The sequence below is a fragment of the Paroedura picta genome, chromosome 3 (genome assembly GCF_049243985.1).
Source record: "Paroedura picta isolate Pp20150507F chromosome 3, Ppicta_v3.0, whole genome shotgun sequence".
NCBI classification, from domain to species: Eukaryota; Metazoa; Chordata; class Lepidosauria; order Squamata; family Gekkonidae; genus Paroedura; species Paroedura picta.
The window spans coordinates 96,257,625-96,265,571 of NC_135371.1; the positions used below are offsets into that span (position 1 = coordinate 96,257,625).

At 42.7% G+C, this 7,947-nt stretch overlaps 1 long non-coding RNA gene across 1 annotated transcript; it reads left to right on the top strand.

Annotated features, from left to right (window-relative positions):
• The first annotated feature begins 577 nt into the window (after positions 1-577).
• Positions 578-7,681, top strand: LOC143832464 (uncharacterized). The gene is made up of 3 exons (XR_013229272.1): positions 578-911; positions 2,084-2,159; positions 6,050-7,681. It is a non-coding gene; the product is annotated as an uncharacterized LOC143832464 (long non-coding RNA).
• The last annotated feature ends 266 nt before the right edge of the window (positions 7,682-7,947 follow it).

The following is a 7,947-nucleotide window of genomic DNA, read 5'->3' on the forward strand; positions in this document are numbered from 1 at the left end:
CATTATATGCCACCAAGGTCCCTCACTCTGTAAGCCCTACCCTCCATATCCCAGCTGTCCAGGAATTATCCAACCTGGAGTTGGTAACCCTGCAGACCACTGAGTTCCCCAAAATGCTGCCTTGTCCCCTGGGAGCAGGAGCAGCATCTCAGGACGATCAATGGACTGCAATAAGAAAGGAAAGGCAAGAAAGTTATGTTCTAGTGACGGAAGCACCTTCCATTAATTAATGGGAAATTAATGGAAAATTTAGTCAGGATTCAAGGCTATCCAGAACAATAATGAAGCACTGGTATTCTCTGAATTACACAATGCAGCATCAAGAGGTCTCCTGGATACTCCCCTTTGTATGTAGCTCCTGATTCAGAAGCTGATTCACATTTCCAGTAAAAGGCTGTGTTTATTTAAATAAAATAACATTGTAATTGTCACTGCAGTTAGAAGACCCAAAGTGAGAAACACATTCCTCTGATTACGGCACTTCCTGGCACCTGCCTCTCACAGAGGAGAGATTTGTTCTGGCAGGGAGGAATGAAAACAAAGCAAAACACAATACTGACTTGATAAATGAGAAGGATCTAAGAGGAGGAGAGCTGATTTGTGACTCACACTGAAAGACAGGAAAAGAGAGAAGGCAGTTGTTGTTTCAGGTGTTCTCCTGTGAAGCTTTTTTCTTAGAAACAGGAAAGGCTTCCTCCTCCTCCTCCTCTCCTCCTCCTCGGATGCCTCCGCGTGTCAATAGAAAAAGTCCCCGCATTCCATCTCCTCGCTGGCCTATTGTACTTCTTGACATTATTTCAATCCAAGACAGAGCTGATTCATCCAGCAGAGAACAGGAGATGTTCATTCTACTGCATTGGTTAAAAGAAATTGCTCTGCAGCTCACGTTTTCCCAAACAATGCAGAACTGGGTAAATAAGAATACCATTTATTTGTATTTAATAGGATGTGCATCCTGGTCCTATACGTGTTTATTTAAATGCTTGAGAGCTTGTGTTTGATGGAGTTTGCTCCCAAGTAAACCTGAATAGAGTTTCATCCATAGTCAACATTGTCTTGTTGGTCTCCCAATTAATTCTGCCTTTTGTAATAAATTCTGAGGTCAAGGTCCAGAGTTTTCTCTCTTGGAGGAATAAAACTGGATTGATACAGTGCTGAAAAGTATATTTATAGTGTCACTGAAAAGAGCACAGCAAAATATAATAGCACTTTTAAGACCAACAAACATTTATTCCCAACATGAGCTTCCATCTGATTAAGTGGGATCTCTCTTTCTGCAGGGGAAAGATTCCAACAGACAGCAGCAGTTTGAAACAGTACAGTAAAATGTCGATTTGGTGGCAGGGAGAGGACAGCAAAATAAACATTGTACCAGCAATTAATCTGGTAACTGTGGGACTCACTAGTGTCCGAAAATCTGCAAGATCTACTCAGCCAGTAGTTTATAAGGGCTATAAAAACAGATAATCCCTTTGGGTAACAGCTGGTGGGAACATCCTGTTAAAAGGAAGCCTTTTTATTCTGTGCAGACTGCAATGTGTTATTTGTCTTTTTTATTTTCCATTGTAACATTTGTTTATTCATTCAGTAAACTGCTCTGAGGATACAAATCACAAAGCAGGTCTTAAGGGGGGGGGGAATCTACCAGGAATTACTTGTGCATCCCGATTCTAGTCTAATTTCCTCAGAAGTCCCATTCATTTATTTGAAAACTTACTCCCAAGTAAGTGTACACAGGATTGTGCTGTTGTACTTTTCAACACAGAGAGATGTTAGCCTTTCTCTTTATCTACAAAGAGGGGACAGATAATTATTGGTGTTTTTAAATTCATTTTGACAAATAAAGAATCTGAAAAAAGTTATTAAAAGGAATCAGTGGCTACCAGTAAATGTAGTTACACGGCGAGATTCCCTAAGAAATGTTATCTCCAACCACTAGCTGTTTTTCCTCTTCCTACTTCTGTTTGATTCGGGGGGGGGGGGATCATTCTAGAAGCTCAAGGACTCCATCTTACCTTGGTTTTTAATGCTTTCACCATTGTGATGCAAAAATGTCAGGTCCACATTTGTTCTCTGTGTTCAGAAAAATCTCCCACACAAATACTCCGGACTTGACTACTTCACACAATTCCAGGAGAAGAAACTTCAGCCCAAATAAGGTATTCCTGGACCAGCTCTGTGAATCTTTTGTGTACTTGTTTTTTCAGGTGTCCAGTATCACACACCCCATTTGGGACAGGAAGTGTCCCATGTCACACTGCTTTGTCCTCTCATAGTCTGATTTCAAAAGATCAGCTAGCCAGTTCCTGTGATCAGTAGATGGGCATTTAGTTACTTTCCCATCCCAGCCCACTCCTGGCTGTTACGGACGTGAATGTGACTGATTGCCAAACATGGAACAAGACAATACTTTACTTAAGAAACTGCCTTCATTTTCTGGAGGGAGGAGGGAAGCAGAACACTCCCCCATTAAAACTCTGAAGCCAGCTTTGAAGTTTGTCCCGAGAATAGATAAGATAGTGCAGTGTGTGGAATGAAAAACTACTGTGCTTTCCTTTTTTCCTTTTTTTGGATGCAGCCTGGAAATTTTGATTAGTTACATCATCTGCATTCCAAAGGCAGGCAACATCAAGCCCCCTCCCCTTTTTCCCTCCCCTTGTGCATTTTTATCAAGGACAAGAAGCAGGCATACACTGTATACTCATTGGTGTTGATTCAAAACTCAAGGTATTTTTATATCAAGGAGTATTTCTTTTATTTGAACCTATCCATTGGGGTAGTTACTGACCTAGAGCCAGACATCCTGGAATGTGAAGTCAAATGGGCCTTAGGAAGTCTGAGCAACAATAAAGCTAGTGGTGGTGACAGCATTCCAGTTGAACTATTCAAAATCTTAAAAGACAATGCCGTAAAAGTGCTACACTCAATATGCCAGCAAATTTGGAACACTCAACAATGGCCACAGGATTGGAAAAGGTCAGTTTACATTCCAATCCCAAAGAAGGGCAAAGTCAAAGAATGTTCAAACTACCGCACCATTGCACTAATTTCTCATGCTAGCAAAGTTATGCTCAAAATCCTACAAGCTAGGTTCCAAGCAATATGGGGACCGAGAACTTCCAGAAGTACAGGCAGGATTTCGAAGTGGCAGAGGAACTAGAGATCAAATTGCCAACATACGCTGGATCACAGAGAAAGCTAGGGAGTTCCAGAAGAACATCTACTGCTGCTTCATTGACTATGCTAAAGCCTTTGATTGTGTGGAGCACAACAAATTGTGGCAAGTTCTTAAACAGATGGGAATACCAGAGCATCTTATTTGTCTCTTGAGAAACTTATATGCAGTGAGAACTGAACATGGAATCACTGATTGGTTTAAAATTGAGAAAGGAGTTCGGCAAGGCTGTATACTGTTGCCTTGCCTATTTAACTTGTATACGGAGCACACCATGAGAAAGGCGGGATTAGAGGAGTCACAAATTGGGATCAAGATTGCAGGGAGAAATATCAACAACCTCAGATATGCAGATGATATCACTCTAATGGCAGAAAATGAAGAGGAACTAAACAGCCTGTTGATGCGGGTGAAGGAGGAGAGTGCAAAAGTTGGCTTGAAACTCAACATCAAGAAAACAAAGATCATGGCATCCGTCCCTCTCAATTCCTGGCAAATAGATGGGGAAGAAATTGAGTTAGTGACAGATTTTATTTTCCTGGGCTCCAAAATCACTGCAGATGGGGACTGCAGCAAAGAAATTAAAAGACGCTTGCTCCTGGGGAGGAAAACTATGGCAAATCTAGACAGCATCCTAAAAAGCAGAGACATCACCCTGCCAACAAAAGTGTGTCTAGTCAAGGCTATGGTATTCCCAGTTGCAATGTATGGCTGCGAAAGTTGGACCATAAGGAAGGCCGAGCGTCAAAGAATTGAGGCTTTTGAACTCTGGTGCTGGAGAAGACTTTTGCGAGTCCCTTGGACTGCAAGGCAAACAAACCGGTCAGTCCTAGTGGAGATCAGCCCTGACTGCTCCTTAGAAGGCCAGATCCTGAAGATGAAACTCAAATACTTTGGCCACCTCATGAGAAGGAAGGACTCCCTGGAGAAGAGCCTAATGCTGGGAGCGATCGAGGGCAAAAGAAGAAGGGGACGACTGAGAATGAGGTGGCTGGATGGAGTCACTGAAGCAGTCGGTGTGAACTTAAATGGACTCCGGGGAATGGTAGAGGACAGGAAGGCCTGGAGGATCATTGTCCATGGGGTCGCGATGGATCAGACACGACTTCGCAACTAACAACAACAACATTTCTTTTCTCCCACCTAGTATGAAAAAGTAATTGGAACAGGGAAAGTAAATGCATCAGAGTCCACAGGAGAGTGATAGCACAGACTCCTGTTCTCTCTACTGTAGGAAAAGAAAAGACATAGGAAGAAGCAGGGAATACGATGCCAAGTTTGCAAAAGCTCAAATATTAGTGGCTTTGCTTTTTGAGGACATCATTACTAACAATCTTCTGCATGGAAAGAAAAGGAAAGGTAAATTAATTACTGTTTATCGTTTACTCCAGGAAAACACTGGATTTTCCCACTGGGGCAATTGTGTGCTCACATACATGTTCAGTGTTGGGCTGCATTACTGTGTTCTGTGTTCTAGGTTTTTTGGATTTTACTTTTGGGACTGACCCAGCTGCCAACAACATTTTTGGTGAAAGACGTGAATAGATGAAGAAGAGCTGGGTTTCTAACACCACTCTTTTCACTACCTGAAGGAGTCCCCAAGCAGCTTACAAACACCTTTCCCTTCCTCTCCCCACAACAGACACCCTGTGAGGTAGGTGGGGCTGAGAAAGCTCTAAGAGAACTGCACTGCAAGAAAACCTGTAAGAAAACTGTGACTATCCCGTGGTTAACCAGCTGGCTGCACATAGAGGAGTGAATCAAATCTGGCTTTCCACATTAGATTCCCATTCTTGAACCACCACACCGCGCTGGCTCTCATCAGGGCCAAACCCACTCACATTCTCATTTTCAGAGATCTTTTAGAAGATGTCACAGAAAGGAAAATTTCCATTAGTCTTTAAAGCATAGTATAGCTGCCAAACACATGCTTTGCATGCAGTGCATTTCCCATTAAAAGGACTTGATGTAGCATTTCTGCTCAAGACCCTGTACAGCTACTGCCATTGAAAATGCAGAGCAAAATTGACTACTGGCCTGACTTACTATAAAGGATCTTCCTGCAGTTAAAATTAAAAAGGTTGCCTAATTTTTGCTCCACTGAAAGGGGGTGTGGGGGGGGGGAATCAGTATTCTTTATTTCTTATTGACAAATAAGATGGTCATTTTACTTTATTTTTATTTTGACTCCCGCCCCCTTGGTATCAGCTTTCAGCTCTTCTGGTTTTCACATCCTGTTGAGGTTGCAGTTCATATGAAATAGCAAGATCATCAAAGGGAAGATCATGAATGAAAAAAAACTGTTTTATGACATGCCTTCAAAGTGCCTTTTTAAAAGTTCAAAGGACATTAAGAAAGGGGATAAAAAAAATCAAAGGAAGATGAGAAGGAAGGGGAAAAATTAAGCCTCAAAGGATCTTGATGGTGTGTTTTCTGTAACACGTTCAATGCCGAAATCAAAACGTGTTCGCAGCACAGAATTTTCTGTTCATGTAATAATTAATATATGGAAAACAGACCCCTCCCCCCCACTTGCAATATAGGTTCCAATATAGGAGGGGCAAGCAAACAACCTCCATGCTGTTTTGGGCCTCTGCTCCCAACCAATTGGGGCTGGGCCCAACTGCTTTATTCTACATATGACTAGCATCCATGGTGGATTTTTTTTTTTGCTATATGTCTCTCACTTAAAAGACTGTTTTGCTTTAAGTCTCACATTGGTATGCATTTTTTTAAAGTAATGCCTGTGCAGCACTGAACAGCTGCTTGTTTTTCTTCAAAGAATTTAAGGTGATTTCTCAGTCTTTCAAGATTTGCTAATGCAGCCTTCAATTAATAAGTGCCCCAGGAATTTTTTTTTTTTTTGCTTTACAGAATGCTGCATTAACAGAAGACGTGGAACAACTGAGATTCTTGACAGCAACATGGCACCCAGATATGTACACTCAGCCTTAACATAATTGGTTAAAAATACAGCAATCCTTTGGGCTCTCCTAAACTTGACACAATTCAGGGCCACAACAAATCTTAATCTGGCCCTGTGCATACTAAAACCTTACTGATTTCAGTAGGATACAAGCAAATACAACTGGGTGCGAGGAATGAGTTCCAGCTAGGACTGCCACCTCCTGTTCTGGAAATCCCTGGAGATTTAGAGGGCAGGATACAACACTGTTGACTCCACTCTCCATTGCTGCCATTTTCTTATGGAGAACTGATCTGTTTCCTGAAGATCAGTAGCAATTCCAGAACTCCAAATCATGCCTGGAGCTGGAAGCCCTAGTTTAAGCGTAGGAAGTTGAAGATGTGGCTTGGGAAGACATGTTCAGTATTAAAGATGCAGTCTTGTAGTTACTTGGGAATTCATTCCCAAGAAAGATAATGTATGCTTTGAACAAGGTTGTTGCCTAGATTTTCTGTAGATGTGAAAGCAGTGGCAAAGCTGCAATTAATGGATCACTCTTGGGTAGGATCAACACAGAGAGATGTTAGCCTTTCTCTATATCTACAAACTTTAGTTTGGTGTAGTGGTTTGCTGTAGTGGTTAGGAGTTTGGTGTAGTGGTTAGGAGTGCGGACTTCTAATCTGGCATGCTGGGTTCAATTCTGCACTCCCCCACATGCAACCAGCTGGGTGATCTTGGGCTTGTCACGGCACTGATAAAACTGTTCTGACCGAGCAGTGATATCAAGGCTCTCTCAGCCTCACCCATAGAATCATAGAATCATAGAGTTGGAAGTGGCCATACAGGCCTTCTAGTCCAACCCCCTGCTCGACACAGGATCAGCCCAAAGCATCCTAAAGCATCCAAGAAAAGTGTGTATCCAACCTTTGCTTGAAGACTGCCAGTGAGGGGGAGCTCACCACCTCCTTAGGCAGCCTATTCCACTGCTGAACTACTCTGACTGTGAAAATTTGTTTTCCTGATATCTAGCCTATATTGTTGTACTTGTAGTTTAAACCCATTACTGCGCGTCCTTTCCTCTGCAGCCAACGGGAACAGCATCCTGCCCTCCTCCAAGTGACAACCTTTCAAATACTTAAAGAGGGCTATCATGTCCCCTCTCAACCTCCTTTTCTCCAGGCTGAACATTCCCAAGTCCCTCAACCTATCTTCATAGGCCCCAGGACCCTTGGCCCCAGATTATCCTCGTCACTCTCCTCTGTACCCTTTCAATTTTATCTACGTCCTTGAAGTGAGGCCTCCAGAACTGCACACAGTACTCCAGGTGTGGTCTGACCAGTGCCGTATACACTGGGACTATGACATCTTGTGATTTTGATGTGATGCCCCTGTTGATACAGCCCAAAATGGCATTTGCCTTTTTTACCGCTGCATCACACTGCCTGCTCATGTTTAGCTTACAATCCACAAGTACCTCAAGGTCTCGTTCACACACAGTGTTACCTAGAAGCGTATCCCCCATCCAGTAGGCATGCTTTTCATTTTTCTGACCCAGATGCAGAACTTTACACTTATCTTTATTAAATTGCATCTTGTTCTCATTTGCCCATTTTTCTATTGTGTTCAGATCTCGTTGAACTCTGTCTCTATGTTCTGAAGTATTTGCCAGTCCTCCCAATTTGCTGCCATCTGCAAACTTGATGAGTAGTCCCTCCACCCCCTCATCTAGATCATTAATAAATATGTTAAAAAGTACCAGGCCAAGCACTGAGCCCTGAGGTACCCCGCTACTCACCTCACAGGGTGTCTGTTGTGGGGAGAGGAATGGGAAGGCGACTGTAAGCTACTTTGAGCTTTCTTCAGGTAG